General features: G+C 49.4%; 1 long non-coding RNA gene across 4 annotated transcripts in view; it reads left to right on the forward strand.

The window, feature by feature from the left end:
* LOC134517470 (uncharacterized) overlaps positions 1 to 15,725 on the forward strand; it is a 100,439-nt gene extending 84,714 nt beyond the window's left edge. The window contains exons 6-7 of one of the 4 annotated variants that reach the window (XR_010071631.1): positions 6,390 to 7,664; positions 12,497 to 15,725. This is a non-coding gene — a long non-coding RNA (uncharacterized LOC134517470). Of the gene's footprint in view, positions 1 to 6,389; positions 7,665 to 8,515; positions 9,559 to 12,496 lie in introns of those variants that run through there. The other 3 variants (XR_010071630.1, XR_010071633.1, XR_010071632.1) reach the window with 3 other exon arrangements.
* Positions 15,726 to 19,009: the final 3,284 nt, after the last annotated feature.

Consider the following 19,009-nt stretch of genomic DNA (forward strand, 5'->3'; position numbering starts at 1 on the left):
CCCCGCGGGACACTGAGCAGAAGCTGTGTCCCAATTCCTGGGAAAGTTTGGAGTCAGGCAACAATTTGCTTTTGATCCCTGTTCTCTTCAGAAATGAACGACCAATATGTAGAGAGCAACTAGAGTACCCGTTGTTTTATTTAAACAGTGACTTCAGCAGTGCTGTAGAGGAGAAGGTTTCGGGAGATGTGTTTAGCAGGCGTCACAGCCGCTGCTGGAAGGAGGAGCACGGGGGGGCAGAAGGGGCCAGCGGAGCTCCCCAGGCGGCTGGTTGTTCAACACCGGAGCGTGTGGGAAATAACAGCGGTGACGGCCTGAAGTGAAAGCTTGTGCAAAATTTCAGTAAATTAAAACCCTGAAAAAATATTTCCTTTTTCTCTGAAAAGCAGTTTCAGGCTTCCTAGATGTTTCTAATTAACTGCAAGTAAATTTAGATGAAAACATTTTTAGACTCTTAGCTTAAAAAAAAAAAATAATCAACTCAAATACTCATTCATGAAAAGTTTGTGACCATAACGTGTATTTCTCAGTGACAAAGGTTTATCTGGAAAGAAAGTGTCTGGCTCTAGCTGTAACCTTATCTGCATAACCTGTAATAGAATAACTGTAGCTATAGAAAGACTTTTGTTCTTTTTGGCATAGCCGATCAATTAGACGCGTAGGATGGAGTTACAAAAGCTCTTACAGTTTGCGGGAGGCTTTCTGAACAGCACAGTGCTGTAAATGAGGGTACGACGAGCGGATGATATTTTGAAAACCGAGTTGTTGTTCTTTATGCCATCCGGCTGCAGCCCTCAATTGCCACTGATTTCCCGTAGGACTTTGATGCCACAGAAATGCACGTGAAGGGTCAGTCCTTCCGTCAGTCTGCCTTCACGGGGGAAAATCAAGGCACTGGCGTTATGCCCGTTTTATACTTAGGGACCTGAGGCACAGAGGGGCAGGCTTATTTTTAGTCTGTCGCGTTGTTTTGGGGGTTTTTGTTTGGTTGGTTTTTTTCATGCCTGGCCAAATTTTCAATAAGCTTCTTATATTCATTTCTATTTTTGATGCTTTCCCCATCGCTGTATCATCTTTCCATCGGCAACCCCCATCGGCAGTAAGTAACTTGCCCAAGATCTCGGAGGAGGTCAATGGGAGAGCTGGGAACTGCACCTTTCTTAGCTGTAATGACAGCCAACGCACACCTCTAGATAGGGAATAGATAGAAACCTTCATCCAAAATCCATGTCAGGTTCAAAAACACCTTTTGAAAGACAGATGACCTACTGCAGGATTACAGTCTCAGGTGAAGCAAGCCAGAGCCGGAGCAGGTCCTTACTGAATAACCTGCTGTGTGCAAGGTGAAAGCAGCACAATTTCAAGGCTGCGGACCCTTAGAAAGTCCAACGATCCCACGGAGAGCGACTAATGGACTGGGAATGAACCAGTACATCTTGCAAGATCTTTTTTCTAGGCAAGTTGGGTGCCAGTAAAATAGTCTCAACAGGCAAAAGTGGAAAGTTTAGTAATTTATTTATGCACAGAAGCCCAGTAACGGGAGTGCAGTCGGCGGAGCGTCACCTCCTGTGCCTGGACTCCCAGGCATCGCAAAAGGCAGCACCTTTTCTTTTTGATAGCTCGTTAAATTTTGCTGGGAAAATCCAAATGCATTGTCATCCTGATATTAATTTGCCATGTTAGCCACTGCTGTAATGCCCAGATGGTCAAGAGAGCAGGGAATAATTGTCATTTGGGAGGAGATGCTATTACCCGGTTAGAGAGAAATCACTCCTGTAAGGATTTCCAGGAAAACAATAGGTGCAGTACGGCGTCCAGCTCCCTCCCCAGCGGCTGCTGATGGGTTTGTGACGGCACCAACACACGAAGGACTGAGCCAGGCTCCCCCTTATCTGCCAACGGCCACCAAATGGCACTCTTGCAGTATTAACTTTCTGTCACTTCCAGCTCCAGAGGTGACCTGGAGTAAAAGGCTTCCTGTCTCCCCATCGGCTGCCCTGCGGCTCCCGCTCGAGGTGCGTGTCAGTTTTGTGCCTTGGTTTCGCAGTGCATGACTGGAGGAAATGGCGGACTTGGAGTAATATTCTTCCCATTAAGAGAAAACGTTTGTATTGGCAAAGCTAAAGCTAACTTACAGTTAACGGAAACTTCGGCTACAACGGGGCACGCAGCCCTACCGCACAGGCTGCCGGCAGGTGCTTTGCCCTTTTTTCACTCTCATAATCACCACGCTTGCGAAGTTAACAAAGCAAAAATAAAACACATCTCTGTTTCTTTAAAAATGTGGGTCTTTTTCTGTACCCGTGTGCTGCATGCACACTAACATCCCCCCCTGCCCTTAAGTAGCCCCCTCTTTCCAAAAACCGATTTCTAGGAGTTACAAAGGCGAGTGGTGGCCCACAGCGGGACGACAAGAGGCTGAGGGGGCTCGGGCGGCTCGGCATGTGCTGGCCACGGCCGGACCCGCTCGGCTTTCCCCAGCCCGGGGGGCAGAGAGCGCTCGCCTCCGCCGGGGCGCCGGGGGCAGGAGTTACAAACACGCTGCCCACAGCGGCATTTGTAGCGGGGCTTGTGCCAAAGGTCACTTTTTACACATCCGAAATTAAGAATAATTAACATGACTGAAGGATCGATGAGGAATAATATATAAATACATCTCTGTGCGGCCAGTCTGACCTGTGGAGATGTGAATTTGGCTATTTAACGTGACTTTTTGCCTTCGCCAGCGCGAGCACCCCTCCGCCCCCCGCTCCCCGCCTTGGCAGGGGCAGGTTTGGGGGAGCGGCTGCTGCCGGCGGGGTGGGGGGGGTCCCCCCTTCCCCCCCCGCTCCGGGGGGGCTGCACAGCCGAGGGGGAGCGAGGGGCCACCAGCAGCCCCACCATACTGGGAAAAAAGCGTCTTTAGCACTGGGAAAGCGGAGAACGCGGAGAGAGCTAAGCCTCCCTTCCTCCAAATCTTTTACCTTTGAGGGCTGGTGGTTGTTTTGTTTTTTTTTTTTTAAGGGGGAAAAGGCTTGGGGAGGGGGGAGGAGGGGGGGCAGCAAAAATGCTGACCTTAATTAATGGCAGGCCCACTAGACCCGAAGGAAAAGGTTTGGCTGTGGAGGCGCGGGCCTCCCCCTGCGCCTCTCCTGGGTGTAATGAGAGAGCGGAGCTTCATTACTGGCAGCTGAGGGGAAGGGTCAGCGGGGCTGGATTTGCAGGGCCCTCATTGAGGGATCACTCCATGCTGAGAGGAGCTGGCCATGCTCTTGGACACCTGGTCATTAACATTGCTAATTAGCGGCCATTAATCAGGGCCCTGGGTTTTTTGTTGTGTGTCACCGGCTCAGAGGAACCAAGTGAATAAGAAGATTGTTTCATTACCTCCACAAGAGGTGGAATGAAAGCAGTTCCCATCAGCTCAAGATGAGCTGAATTAAGGGAAAGGTTAGACAACAATTTAAGATGAGCTGCCGAAGGGGAGCTGGGGGACCTGAGCTGTCCTCTGAGAGGAAAACCAGTCACCTATAATTAATGAAATCTTCCACAACCTCACTCTAATCACCGTGTGAGCTTCTCACCAAAAAAAAAACAAACCCTGTCTTTCGCATCGGAACGACCCTCATTTATCTGTTTATGAAGTTCTAATCTTGGCAAACTCTAATTCCATGGGATTTTATCAACATATATACATATATAAATATATAGATATGAAAACACAAGCGTGTATATCCGCATATGCTCATCTCGTGTAAACGTGTCTATGTGTTTGTTCGATCTATTTACCTGCGTCAGCAAGGATGCTTTTTACACAGCCAACCCCGCTGGGAAGGGGAAGGGGGAGGAAATAATTCTGTATTTAAAAGCATCCACGTTGTAGTTAAAAGATTTTTTTTTCTGAATTGCGTATAAAATATTTCTCTATATATTTGTATTTTTTATGCTACGGCTGTGAAAGCATAGAAGAAAGGCGGTGTTTTTCAGAGGTAGAATAAGTAAAAACAAGTTCTGTTTGGGTAGGTTAAAAGTGACATGGGAAAAATGATAGTTATTGGCGTACATCGGAAAAAGTAAAGAATTTAATTAGCAACCAGATTGTTAAAATGCAGTGTTCTCCTCCCAGCCTCTATTGTCTAACTTTTGTGGAACAGGTGTCTAATTTTCCTAATGGGATACATTTTAATTGACAAAGTAGTTCGATTGCTTTACACCGAGTTTCAGTTTCTTGCTTACTTTTAATATAATAAAGTCTTTATTTCTACAAACTCAGATGCCCTCAAGAAAGTAATTAGAAGCAGGTTTTATCTGCCTGTCTTTTTTTTATAAACCACTTTTTGATTTCTAAAACCAACTAACCAAAAGCTTGATTTGTTCTGCTGATGTGTGAGAGCCAGTAACTTTTAGTCATATGCACTGAGCATTTCAATCAAGTTGTTTGCATATCCATTCATTTCGGAAAGACTCTCAAAATGGATTACAAACATCTAATTGTAAGAGGAATAAAATAATTAAGGAAGGACAAGTGGAAGTTAAAAATATGCCCAAGGATTCACAACAGTTATTGGATCATTCTCATCATGGGGCATAAATTCCTTCTTGTAGTTTCAAAGGACTTTATTCATCTCGGGCACATTGCCTTTCGTAACAACAGAAAGTAAAACCGCGCTTCTTATGTATGTGATTCTCTTTGTAGAGCTGCGAGGTTGGTTAAAAATGTCCATAAAACTAATCTTTGGGGCATTTCAGCTGGTCTGGAATTCTATAATATGATTTCTGGGACTTCATGGGAAAGTTGAAGGCTCAAGGGGAAATTACACAATGAACAGCTGAGAAAAAGTTGCATTCTGGCACAGAATCATGCAAATGGGGCACATTCTTCAGTTTTCTCATGACGGATTGTCTCTGAAACTACTGAGCCAAGTTGCTGAAATGCTAATGAAGGAGAAGCATCAATGAGCAGTGTCATCCTGGGGGCTTCTGAAGGGGACCGGGTAGGAGACAGAGGGAGGGGGCGAGGGGGAAGGAAGGAAGGAAGAAAGAGAGAATGAAAAGAAATGGAGCAGGAGGAGCTTCAAATATTGGGGCTGGTCCACTCTTAAAATTAAATGGGGGGGGGGAGGGAAGTAGAGCCATGATGAACTCTGATGAACAGGACTCTCCTGGCTTATAAAAAAGAATAAAAGCACTTACAAGCCCCAGAGGTTGGCTTTGGGCTGGGGGGAAGCGAGTGTGGGCGCTGCTAACGTTGGGGGCCACCCTTCTCTGTGGTACGTGGGGGAGATGGGCGTAAAGAGAACAGGATCCCACTGCAAAAATGTGGGGGAACAGCGCTTAATAAGAGGTCTTTGACTTGGCTCTAAAAGTCGTTACTATTTACAATTTTTTAAAAAGCATTTTCCCCACGGCACAGACTACGCGCGCTTCTGTTTGTAAAGAAAAAGTTACTCTTCCCCCAGTAGATAGCTGAGCTTTATAACCAGATCCCCCAAAGCTCGGCTGTGAGTGCTGCTTGAAATATTTGGCTTACAAGTATTAGAGCTTGAAGCACATTTATATTAAAAATACCCAGCAGGCTGTTTTTCAGACTTTCAAAATTGTTCTGTTCTCGCTCAGACCCCGGCATAAGCGGCCAAGGATGTCGGCAAGTTGGTACCATGCTCTTTGGAACATCTGGCTGGAGGTCGCTCCCGGCCAGGGTTCCCATGGGCGCTGCTGGGTGCTCGGGCTCCAGACGCAGCACGCGTTTTTCAGGCTCGCAGGAGGGCTGCGAGGAGCTGGCAGCCGCAGAGGAGCCAAATCCAGTCATCTGCCCTTTGTCCTCGTTGCTGGGGAGAAGGGAAAATTAGTAGGTGTCGTGAGCGTGTGTGCGGACGGGGAGGAAACCAACCTCCCAGTCTGGGCCAGCGCAGGCAGGGCTGTGCCGGGGATGTGTCACTGGCGCTCTGAGCCCTGGGTATCGACCTCATGTACAACCCCTGGCAAGTCCCTTCGCCCATTTTTGTTCCCTCAATGCGTCTACTTAAATTTTTTGACATGAAGATAACTTTTTATGTTGTCCACCAGGACAGGGCCCCAGCTTTACCTGGGGTTTTTTGATGCAGCTCTACTACCAGCAGAGATAAAAACGGTCTAGCAGAATGGCACAAAATCTGAAATGTGAAATCTTTCCGAGCAGTTCGGGAATGGCTGTGCTCTACTGGGTCCACAGACGTTAGGTGTGTTATTGTTGTGCATAACTGGGCTTCAGTGGTGGGTTTTTGACTGCGTTCAAACCTCAGCAATACCTACGGCCTTAGTTTCACAAGCGGATTTTCACGGTGGTACCTGTATTTGCACACGCAAATCACGGGGTGGTGTCGGCCTGCCCACGTACTGCTGGTTTTTTAAGTTTGTGTTGCCTCTTGTAGCGTTATTACAACATCTGGGAGCTCCGGGCGCAAAGCAGGACTTGTGCAAGCACCGGTTTCCCTGACGCTACAGTAGTAGCAGGGGACAACGGGGAGCTGCAGACGTGGGACCACCACAGCTCTCCGGCCTGCCGTCCCCTGGGCACGCTGGGGTTGGTGGCAGCACAGCGGTGACCAAGGTATTGCCCGCTCCTCTTGGGCTGTTTGCCGTGAGAGATTTTGCAGATGGTATCCTCCCAAGGGAAGAGCGTAGCCCAAAGGTATTTTTGGTTGGAATCATCGTGACTGGACCACAAGGATCAGATTTGACCGGGAGCTGGGCTGGCCGTTTGATATCTAATGAAAGAATGATACGGGAATAAGGACCAGCTATGAAGGAGGTACTTACAGCACAACCAGCACGTGAGGAAACCTCTTTGGGTAACTGGCCCTGACCCCCAGGGTAGGAGTCAAAGGAGGGCAGAAGGGAGCAACTCCTCCCTCGTATGGTCCACGTAGGCACGCAGCCCATATGGCTGCTAACCTGCAGGGACGCCTTGAAGAGGGGAGATTTAGATTAGATATCAGGGAGATGTTTTTCCCTATGAGGGCGGTGAGGCACTGGAACAGGGAAGCTGTGGCCGCCCCATCCCTGGAGGGGTTCAAGGCCAGGCTGGACGGGGCTTGGAGCAACCTGGGCTGGTGGGAGGTGTCCCTGCCCATGGGAACTAGATGATCTTTCAGGTCCCTTTCAGCCCAAACCATTCCATGATTTATGAAATGGCTGACAGCAACACAGAGGTGGACACGTTGGAATACACAGCCTTTCTTATTCCCAAATGATATTGCAATGGCTGTGATTAACGTGATTACGGATGCCGGCCCTGCCTTCGAGGGCTCGCGCCACCTTGGCTGAATCCAGCCTCTCCACAAGAAGCCCTGTCCTCCTATGTAGTGGTGTCCCGAAATAAGACAGGGCATGCTCCCATGCCCAAGGACCTCTGCGCCCTCCCCGCCCCGGCAGAGACCTCCCAGCAGTTAGTGCATCCCCCCGGCTCTCCCAGGCCCTTGGTAGCGAGCTGGGGCTGTGCCAAACTAGACATTTCCTCCTCCTTCCTTGCTGGCCTTTCTGCAATATTTTCCGCAGCCCTGCAGGTGATGAGGGATTTCTCAACTTCTGAAAATCCAGCTTGCGCTGCTGCTTCGTTTCACCGGTTTCCCGGGTCGGTGCCGTAACTTCCTGATCTGCTGCGGAAGAATTGCTCTGTCGGCCCATCTGCACCGTTAAAAAAGCTGGTAAGTGCTGAGATGAAAATATGAGCTCTTTTCTGTAGGGTGGTTATATGGTTCTGTAACTACTGGAAAGTATGTGTGCGTTGGGAGGGTGAAGAGAAAGAAAAGCTGTTTGGGTTTTATTGCTTTGATTTAAATAAAAAAGAGATTCCTTTATAAGAGCTGGAGGTTCTTTGGTACTTTAGAAGGTTTTACGATGTTCTACCCAAGCAGCGCTGAAACAGTAAACGCATGAATTACAGCAAAGTAACCAGAATGCAAGATAGGTGACCACGGCACAAAGCAGGCCGGGATAAAAAAAAATACAAAATCCATACGTAAATAATCACGGATCAACAAGAGGAGCCTGAAAGAGCAATTAAGGCTGCAGTCTGGCTCCAACGAGAGAGCGCTTCTATTGGAACCCAAAGTTTTGATTGTACCTAATCAGAAAAGTGAAATAACATTATTTATCTCTCAAACTGAGCTTTTCCAAAGTCTGGGAATGTCTGAAAGCAGGATTTTTGCTCAAAGGGTCATCTCAAATGCTATATTGTACACAACGGTATGATTACAGTGAGCAAGGATTAGGAGATCCTAAAACGCGCTGACAGCCCCAAACATGCCGTATTGTGCTGCAGTGCTCCAGCCCGCGTGGTACAGTCGGGGGGACCACCCACGGCTCATAACAGCCATAATGGAAAATTGTACGGGCTGGTCTAGCTAGGCATAATTGGATGGGCAAGAAATCGAGTTTTCCAGCTTTCAGAGCTGTTTACTTGACCTGTTTTAATTTTAGTTGAGATGGAACAATACGTTTCTCAAGGAAATAGTCAGGCGTTGTCAGTTTTTAGCCTAATAAATCTCATCTTCAGGGGTGTCTCTAAGACGTTCACTTTTCTAATGGCAAAGAAGAGAAGCTCTTTCGACATTACGGATTAAATTCACGATAGTTGCACAGCTAACAGCATTTACACTGAGCCAATTGAACTGCCTGAAAGTTTTACAGGAACCAACGTGGGGTTTTTTCCACCGTGTCAGTTGACCTGCTCTCTCCCGCTCTGCCGGCCTGCAATTTACTTCTTCTGACATATCCCTAACGCGAGTCCTGGTGTGCCAGTGTCACCTTGAATTATGTCTATTTTGAAAGCTTGTGGACATCCCTGTTGCCCCCCGCCCCCCAGGGAAAAGCGCTTTGGGACTGACTCCCGAGGGCGGGTATGGGAGCGTGTTTCCTTTGCTCCAAGTCCAGCAGCTCTTTGGGCTGAAACTCGAGAAGAGGCTACCAAGACGTTTTTAACAACAAATGGGACCTCGGCCATGCGACTTCCTGGGCAACAAACCAGGGGCTGCAGAGCTCAGAGCTGTTATGTTCGTTCAGGCAAGTATGTGTTTATGGCACACTGTAATAATAAGGCCACAGTTTGTTTTGGATGGATTATTGTCCGCGGTGCCGTTGGGTTCTGACAAAACTCCAGCACTGGAGTTGGCCTGCAGCTGGCCTGCAAATTTCAGCTGAAAGTTTACGCCATGCCAATTTGGGAGTGACTGAAAAAGCCCTAAGAAAGTGTGAAACGCAATGTCCTGACTTACGGGCTGTGGCCCACGAGAAGCAGGTGTCCCCAGAGTGCACCGACGCTTTGGGCCATCCTCAGTGCCAGAACGAGCCTTTGACATCCTCGATAGCACGGCGCAGATTAAATCAGCCTGAGATTGTTCTCATTTACGCCTCAGTCATCATTCACTCGTGCAGTCCCCCAAATAGGCTGTTCTTCAGCCTTTCTCGGTGCGCGTCAGTCTGGCCTGAGGTTCTCTAAGCCCCGAAAGCCGAACACCCTTTTCCTGGCAGCGCTCTCCCAGGGAGGCTGCTGGCGCTGCGGGGTCTTTCAAACCATTGCTTTGCAAGGGTCAGCGTAGCAATGGTTTTATTTATCCGAACCCGGGACTGCACCATATGAGAAAGATTTCAGTAATTTACATTTTTGCAAAAGTCACACAGCTGTCGTAAAACAGGAAAATAATCCAATTTTAAGGCAAATCGAAAACATTTCTAGAAACTGACCCAGCAGCAGAACTTCCCCCCCTTCTCCTCTGCCCAGAGCCACACTCCCCTGTTTGGGGCCGCGGTGTGTTACCGGGACCCTCTGGGAGAAGCCGGTCTGGCCTTCCACACGGGTGGGAGTTTCTCTGGCTCAGTGGGAAATCTGCCGTGACTTCACGACACCCGCAGCCGGCTTTCTGCAGCTAGATAAAGGATCCCGTTTTCCAGGCTTTTTGCATAGCGTCTTTCAGCACCGTCGGGTTATTAAAAAAAATAATGTCGTCAAACTGACAGTTATTCCTTTATGTTCTGGCTTGAAAAATCAAACTGGGGGGGGGGGGAAGCATAAACTCACTAAGCCTCAATCTAAAACAAAAGTTTGGAGCCAAATGTCCGTGTTGGGTCTTTTCATTCTGCAAACAGTGTCCTGTGAGGTAGAGGTAACACGTAGGGGGTACAGATGACAAACACCACGTCCATCGGATCTGTATTCACTCCGAACAGAGGGGAAAAAAGAAGCGTGTATTTACCAGTAATTAACATTTTAACTAGTGTTTGGTGAAATCCATAATGTGATTAAAAAAATAAGAATCCCTGGATTACGGGGAATAGCAATTACCTAAATAAAAGCCACTGAAAAGTTGTCCAGAGGTATATAATAATAATAATAAAAAAGATCCCCCTCCCCAGTGGGAAATGATTACACAGTAATCCGTGCCACTTAGTCAAATATCAGAAAAGGATCCCATAGACCCGTAATTAGCAATGTAACGAGCAGAGCCCTGAGAAAACAAGCCGGTCCTCAAGACACTAATCTTCATTGCCAGCGCCCATCCGACAGGCTCCGTCTCCAGGAGGGAATGAGGCCGGCGAGATAATAAAAGGACCTACAGAGCCAGCAGGAAAGTTCCCCGTGTGCTACTTCGAGTGGCCTTCAAGGGGGTAAAGGGAGGAGAGGTAGGAGGGGGCAAAGCAGTCGTGGCCCCCACCCCCCCCTCCATCTCCTGCCCAAAAAAGCCTGAAAAAGAAAGGAAAAGAATCCGGCTTGCTTCTGCAGGAGCTGCCTAGCGACACACGACTAATTGCTACGACTGGTCCCCTGTTTGCAGATCTTGTTATCGGTAAAAAATAATAATAAAATGAGCCCTAGCAGCCTGGATATCTGCAATTACAGTGTGAATTGCATGAGAGGATTAGATGAAGTGCTCTTGGCGTGGAGGGTGGGGGACCGCGGCGCTGCGGCTGGAGAGCGGCGAGCAGCTGCTGCGGGGCTTTGCACCTGCTGCTCACCAGGCTGTTTGCACCTCCAGCCCCAAACAGCCTCCCGGCCCCGCTCGCCCGCCCTTTCACACCGCGCGCAGGCCGGGAAGGAGTTTTATTTGGGAGGGGGGTGGGGGGGGAATGAAGAGAAAAAACCGAAATCGTCTTCTTAAAGAAGTTGCGCTGAGGCGAGATGAGAGGCGCCTTGCGGCAGCGCGGGGGAAGCCGGCGACGGAGCGCGGGGCCAAAGAACCCGGCAAAGCCGGCTCCATTTTAATGCAGAGGCAGCAGCCAGAGCGCGATCCGAGATTGGCAAAGTTTCAATGTAAATCCAGGGGGGCAAGGGGGATGGGGCTGGGATGAGAAGAAAGGACTCTTTTACTGTTTCATGCTTCTAAGTCCTGCCGATCAGCATAAGCTCAGCTCGACATTCTGGGAATAGCAATGAGGCGCACACAACAATCAAAACACCCTAAATCTGTTTGATGATTCAGACACTTCGTGCATCTGCACCGCCAAAATGGGACTTCAATTAAATAACTTGCAGATTTCCACAGAGGGGGGAAAAAGTCGGGGGAACATGAGGATTTTTAATTAGTAACTCCGAATACAAGCCGTTTCTTTAATTAAGTGTTTGCACTACCACTTTATTCTTAAAGGGAGATTTGTAAGCGCGTGGGATTGCTGTGAAAGAAGATCCTGGACAGTTTGTTCCTAAGATTTTGTTGCAACCCGCACTCGCTCCGAAACAGCTTTTCTTTGACAAATGGAACTCAGCTACGATTCCAAGCAAGTTGCTCGAATTAGGGCGGAGATGTTTTGGGAAGCTTTAAGTGCGTACCCACATCCATAAATATATACCCACATACGTGTAGCGTCCAGGATACGTTTCGAGGCCCTGCGGCAGTTTTCCTGTGTTTCTGTGGTTCATGTCCCTCTCCGTGGCTACCCGAGTGCCATAGTCAGCTGTGCTGCAGGCGTTGTATACGTAACTGCAGCGTATACGGGGTTTCAACAGAGACGGCACAAGTTCGTGACAGAGTCGAATGAAATTCCCACATGGCTTTTCTGCACGGCAATCACCACTTTTAGAGCAAACCACTAACGATGGCAAGTTTCAGGGTCTGAAAAACGATGGGTGAAATCCCGGGCCCTTTGAAGTCATTGAGTGCTTTTCATTGACCGCCGGGGTCAGGATTCAGGCTCAGACCCTCCGGAGCGTGCTCTGGCACGGCCGGCGACGCGCGGGTCCCTCGCACACACGCACTGCGAACCTGCAAAACCTCCCCGGGACAAGGCCCCCGCGCCGCCGCAGGACGGGGGTCTGGGGCCGGAGGAAACGGGGCTGAGTAGAGGAACCACGTAGGGACGCCAGAATGAGGACGCTCCTGTGGGCATCTCAAAAATGTGACCAAAGAGGAAGCTGCGGCATTAGCATATTTTTGAATATTTGTCTCTTGGTTCTCAGACAATTTTTGCTTTGACAAAACATTTACAATGACGTGGAAGAGATTTAAACTCCGATTTCTTTTTTCTCCCCTCCTTTTCCCAACAGGGGTACAGCGAGGAGATCGTATAAAGAGGGACCGTGATCATTTATCCAAATGCAAACAAACCTAAGTATGAGGATTTACCACAGACTGACTTTCTTTTTTAAAAATTTATTTCATGTGTTAATACAAAGACTATTTAGCAAAAGTAGAATGCCGGGATTTGCATATGAATAGGTACCTAAAGATCAACGAGATCAACTCATTAGGGCCTGAACATCTAAACATACGGAAGTCAAAGAGGCCAGAGCTCAAGAGCCGCTGAGATTCCCGGTGACTAATCCAAGCAAAGCTGGTAGTTTTAAATTTAGTACTATTTTTCCTGCCTTGACACAGAAGTCCTTTACCTGAAATCAAAGCTCAGTCCAAGGAAAATAGCCTAGCGATTGTGTTTGGGACTCGGCTTCTTCCTTTGCCACAGCCTTTCTCCATGGCATCGGGCAAGTTGTTTAGGAGGGGACTGGTCTCACCTAGCAGGAGCCATCTCCAAGGGAGGCATTTGAACGTCCTCGTCATCCGGGCTCCCTTTGCAGTCAGCGAAAAAAAGGCTCTTTCCAAAGGGCCGTTGGTCCTCGCTGCCGTATCCCCTCCCAAGACAGTGTCTAAATCTCTGGCTGCAGGTGCTTATCTCGTCCTCTTGCCTATGCCAAGAGTGTCTCCAGTAGCTCAGACCGAAAGGAGTATGGAGTCCGACGTGCCTCAGTTCATCGTCTGTAAAATGGGATTAAGTGATTAATGCTACCCCTGTATCTCATGGGCGAGTTAGGAAGTGGAATATATTATAAACCATGAGATGTTCAGATATTAAAATAGTGGGAGTGATATGGATGCCATAAAAAGATAAGGTCCTGATCCAGTATCTGTGGCAACCAAGGGAATCTCTCCTCTGGCCTTTTGTGGGTATTAGATCAATCAATCCCCAGTGACATTATCCATTCACTGCAGAGTAAGTGAAGGTATGGCCAGAATTTTTCCACCGGCAGAGAAGGGAGAGGGTATGGGAAAGCCCTGACCTTACTCTATGCTTGAATAGTAGGAAGAGGGAAAGCACAAACAGGCTTTCAAAGCTGCCTACAGGATTTGGACACATCGGCTTATTAATGTTAGCGGAAATTGGGCATCCACATCTCTGGAAATTTCAGCCTCTGCATTTACAACACAAAAAGAGCCCGAGCACAGAGGAGATATTTCCCTAATCTTGGCACCACTGCAGATTTTTGTTTGAGCTTCCTTGGATTAGACCTTTAGCAAACGGCACTGCCCGGATGTTACGGGAAGGACACGTTTACTCCGCATCCACCCCGAGGTGTAGCAGCCCCGTGTCGGGGCAGCGTGTTCTCATGCGTAGGTCCTGAGCCCCTCCGTAAATCCCTCTTTTGACCTTGGGCAAGTCACTTAACCTCGGTTTCCTCTGACTGTAAAATGTAGATAAAATATTCCCTGCCTCACGGCAGCGTTGGGAAGATTAACAGTTAGACATTGTTCCGAGAGCCTTGAATAAGGGCTGTGAGTGCACGCCGGGCGCCGTTTCTATTGGATACTGCTTGCTCTTCCTACATCCAGAAGGACTGACTTTTACACTGGCGAGGAGCCCGGGCCCGTGACCAGTGGTGCGCCCCGGCTGAATGCACAATAACTACTGTGGCACGCACGAATCGGGGAGCCGTGCATGGAAACTGGACACACCGTTGCTGACAGAACAGAGGGGCTTCTCTCTCCCGCTCGCTTGGCCAACTCAAGGACTCCGCTTATTAGGTGGAAAGCGCAGTGCCACCACTCGTGCAGTATCAAACGGCTTCTAGGCAGCATTTCGAACGGGTCAATACGGTATAATATCATTCCCTCCCGAGGCTGCGAGGTGGGCACTTTGTATTGACCTGAGTTAAAATTCCACGCTCCTTTTACAACTCTCGCAGTTTAAATGTGCCAGACCAGACCCCTTTGGGGAAGCTGAGAAGGGGAAAGATGCGCAGGGATTTTGTTTGACGTGTGTAAATCAGGACTGAACTAAATGGCAGAAGCGCAGTTTACCCTGAGATAAACCGGACTTGGCTGAGGATCTGGCACTCTTTACGCACAGCCCATGAACAAACCCCGGTCCGGTCGGTCTCGGCGGCGCGGCGGCCTCAGGAGGGCTCTCTGCCGGGGCTGCGCTGGCTGGAGAGCACTGGGAGGACTGGGTGGACTGGGGATGTGCTGGTGGGCTGGGAGGAAGGCAGGCTGCGTGTTGCCCCCACGCACAGCCTGGTCTCCGGGCATTTTCCAGGACCACAACTGCGGGGGGAAAAAAATCTCGTGAACAGGGTGGGGGGTGAGAGGAGAAGGAAGAGGGAGCGAGGGCACAGAGCCGCTGCCTGGGACAGCGTTGTTTCTTTCACTCCCGCAGAACTCCTTTAGCTACAAAAGCTAAACCTTTCTTTAACCCGGAATATCCCCTCTCCCCGTGTTCTCTGCTCTCTGCCTGGCTGGGGCATCTGGAAGAGATGGCCCCCAGCTCTCCCCCCGCTCTCCCGCGTCAGGCAGCCCGAGGGCCGGCCTTGCTCCCAGGGCATCCCGCTTACGGGCGCCGTCCTGCGCCCAGGCGGGGTCTGGCCCCGGCCCCGGCAGCAGGAGGGGTCCGTGTTCCTCCCACACCTCGGCACACCGAAAGGAGGTGACATTCTGGGACGGCATCGGGCCTTGCTGCCTTATTTATGGGGAAGAAACAGGCCGCGTAGGTCTCTCTTCAGGGTGGGTGAGCAGCAGCGGCTTAGGATGTCCCCATCGCCAGGGCTTATCTGCTTTGAGCAGTAATGCACTAATTTACTACTGTGGTAGGAATGATTGAAATATTTAGACATAATGGAGGAAGTTTAATAGGGTCTACTGAGAAACCCAGGTGTTTAGATCAGCTTAAAAATAATAACCTTCTCCCCTGCTGAGCACTTTCTTTTCACAATAAGCTCAGCTTTTATTCTTAACCATAAAGACTACCTCAGACAGGAAATTATTCACGTGATTGGTCTTTACAAGTAGCGGAGGGTTTAAACTCGGGGCTGGAGAGGTCATTAGTGGACAGCCATGTGATTAACCTTTGCTTGCCCGTTTCTTTTCACACTTTGTTAACAGCTCCCATTATTGCCCTTCTGTGTCTCAAGGAAGTAGTTTATTGACAGTATTAAAAATACATAGCTACAAATTCCAAAGAGCCCATCCTTGTGTAAAACCTCCCGTAATTTCTAGCCAGATGATATATGTGGGGCAGAGCCCCTCGATTTCTGGCGACAGTGAATCCAGAAATAAATTCACCCATTAACACTGGATTTGCCTTAACGTCCGTTTGTTTTACCCATCGCAGGACCCGTTCCCCAGCCTGTCTCAGAAAGTTTTATACCGCAAAAAAAAGCTGAGATTTATTTGAACGGCAGCGCTTGTGCTTGCCTTAACGTACCCCAGCTTCACGGGCGTCGCACCGGACGCTCAGCGTCTTTTTGAGCAGAGGCGCCTCCAAAGGACTTTGAAATCTCGATCGAAATGATGCAGCCCGTCCTTCCAGTGCTGTCGGCTTTGACTGGGAGATAATTCACGTGCTACTTATTTGTTTGCAAACCAAAGGGGCGACCTTGCGTTTATTTCTGTTCCGAACAGCGCTGGCCGTGCCCCGGCAGCTCCGGGTGCGCTGGGCGCGGGATGGACGGGGAGCAGCCCGTGTCCCCCTGTCCCCCTGCCCCCGCGTGACACCCGCCTGTGTCCCCTCCCTCCGCCGCGCACCCACCCAGAGGGTCTCGTGCCTGGCAGGGCCCCTTCCCACCCCCAACGAAACCCAGCCACGGGAAAAGCAGCGTCAAGGCAAACGTGAAAAGTCACGAAAGAGGAACAGAAGTTCTGCGAATATAGTGCCACGTGGCAGCATTTTGCTCTTTTCTGGACTTTGCAAGGATCTTGCATAAAATTAACGGTGAAGATTGCAGCAAAACATAAAAATACCCGCTCGGGGCAGGGGAGAGGGCTGCTCTCTCACTTATTTATTTTGCATTGTTGTCGCAGGGTAAGTTCAAGAGGGAGGCGAAAGGGGGGAGGTGGTCAATGGGGGCCTTTCCAAAGCAAAAGGGTCTTTTGGACAGAAAGGAGGGTGTCAAGGCATTTTGACAGAAAGTGGCTGAATGTGTCTTTTCTAGTTAACTCCTGTGAACTGTTGGGCATTTCCGCACACAAAGGGGCACTTTCTTGGCAGCTGAGGAGGGAGGGCAGAAGTCAGCGAGGGCAAGAGAGGAAGGCAAAGGGGAACGTCAGTTTATGAATGCAAAACTTACAGTAGAAGTTTTTTTCCAAGTAGAACTTGCACACCGAAGAAAGCCCCCGGGGAGCCGAAACTTCCTCAGCTGGCGTTTATTTGGCAGCAAAGCCAAGCCTCAGCGAATTTCCCAGTGCGTCAGGAAGCATCCACCCACGACACCGCTCCGCCTGAGCTCAGCCCTGCAGGGTGCTGGGCCCCCGCAGCCCCCCGGAGGCTGCCCAGTGCCGTGGAGCTCAGCACCCTGCAGGGATGGGCCGTAGCTCAGGGTGGCTCCTGCAGACCCCAGTGTCTGCTGTTGGAGAAAGCGAAGGCGTGAAGCACGGAGGTGAAAATTCATGGAAGATGCGTACGTGATCCTAGAGGTAGCTCAGGCACCCGTGGCTCTGGTGGCTACGTCATTTCAGGTACCCAGGCTGGATTTTTTAGTGCTGGCTCGGATGTCTCCACACCTCGTTACAGGTCAGATACGCCCTAAGAATTCAGCACTCTCCATCAGTTGCTCTGTTTAGACTTTGGGGTTTTAAATAAGACGGGGAAATTAAAGTACTTGTCAGAAGTGAAAACAAAAGACATCTTTAGGGATTATGAAAGCTTCCATAAAGATAAACAATGAGGAAAGCACCTTCTTTTTCTTTAGTTTTACTGACATCTGACTATTTCTTAATCTATAACCCAAGGCAGACTAGGCCTTTCTTTGTGACGGCTCTAGATCAGAACTGAGAAAAGAGCTGGAATTTAAAAGCTATTCCAGGGGAAAGGTGAGATCAATCAGTGCAGGTCTCTAGAAAGAGCTGAGGTGGAGCAGCGAGGAATTAAAAAGCTGTGCAAAAGCAGCAATGACAGGAACATTTGCAACGGGAACCTCAGCGGCAGCTTCTAATTGCAGAGTACGTAATTGTATTTATTCAGAGGGGGAAAGTGAAGGTAAGGCCCCAGGGCAGAGGCGGCTTTGCGGTGCCGTTGGATCCACAGACCCTTCTGGCGTGGGCCGTTTATCTACAAACGGGTCGAGAAGTAGTTTTGTCAGGAGAGTCACAACTGTATCTGGTGGTTTTACTTTCTCCTCAGAAGGAAGAACTATGGCTTAACCAAACTTAATTCATTTACGTTGCTATTTAAGAGCAACGGGGAACGGAGGCACAAAAGCCAGATAAGGACTCATTTGGATGTTTTCACTTTTGAACTCTATTAGGAAGATGTATCTGTTGAGCAGCATAAAAGCATTTTCTCAGTGTCACAGCAGAGGTGTTAGGGATGTTTTAACAGTGAAGAGCCTCTGACCGACGCATTTTAGTAATTTACCTGTACCTGGTTACAACCCCCCAGTTAAAGCTGTGTCGGAGCTTCTGTGTATTCTCAGCTTTCGGGAGTTCGTCACTTGACTTCTTTAAAAATTACCTGCTGGCAAAAATTTGTCATACAAGGACTTAACGTAGGAGCATTTTTTAAATAATAATAATAATAAAACCCCACTTTGACAGCTCCATAAGCTACTACAGTGTTTCAAAAAAGAAATCTGTCAGTGTAGGGTTCCTTAGGACCCCCGGCGAGGGTGCCGTCTGTTGAACAGCAGTCCCTGCCGCCTGGGGAGCGTTTGTCGGTGCCGGGAGTGACGCCAGGGACCTCAGCTGGGGCACGTTTCCAAAAGCAGTTATTGCAGGTGTGTTTTATTAACTCACCTCCCCGTGTAGTTCTGCTGCATTTTAGGTCAGAACCTTCAAGGGCTGGGTCTCCCTGCCCCGCTCACGTTGTTTTGCTCCGACTGCGGTACAAAGGCAGGGTCACGTTTGCGCTAGGTCGCCTCGTGCTGTTGTTTTGTTTGGGGTTTTGGTGGTTTGTTGCGTTTTGTTTGTTTGGTTTTTTTCATAACAGCATAAATAACTGAAACTTGGCTGATCTTGAGATTCTTGAGAGCTCTCAGCTGGAGTTGTGCCCTGTTCCTCCTCCTTCCCCGGTGGCTGTGTCAAGGTAGGAACACAGGCTGTGCTTTGCCGCCGCAGCGCGGTACCAACGCTGTAGGTTCGAGCCGTCCTGAGTGTGATCTGTCTCTGAGCAGACACGTAGCACCGTGGTCGTTCCCTGGGCCGGGGGCAGCTTGCCCTCTGGCCATCAGTCGATGGCAGCAGCCAGGTAAGGGTTCTCTCTCCGCCCCGCGCTCTGAGCGTGGCGTTTAGCTGTGGCTGGAGGCAGGGCTCTGGTGGGCCTTGTGGGGTGGTCACTCCTGGCTCTGCTCTCTCCTTGG

Source organism: Chroicocephalus ridibundus, chromosome 6 (assembly GCF_963924245.1).
Source record: "Chroicocephalus ridibundus chromosome 6, bChrRid1.1, whole genome shotgun sequence".
Classification (NCBI taxonomy): Eukaryota; Metazoa; Chordata; class Aves; order Charadriiformes; family Laridae; genus Chroicocephalus; species Chroicocephalus ridibundus.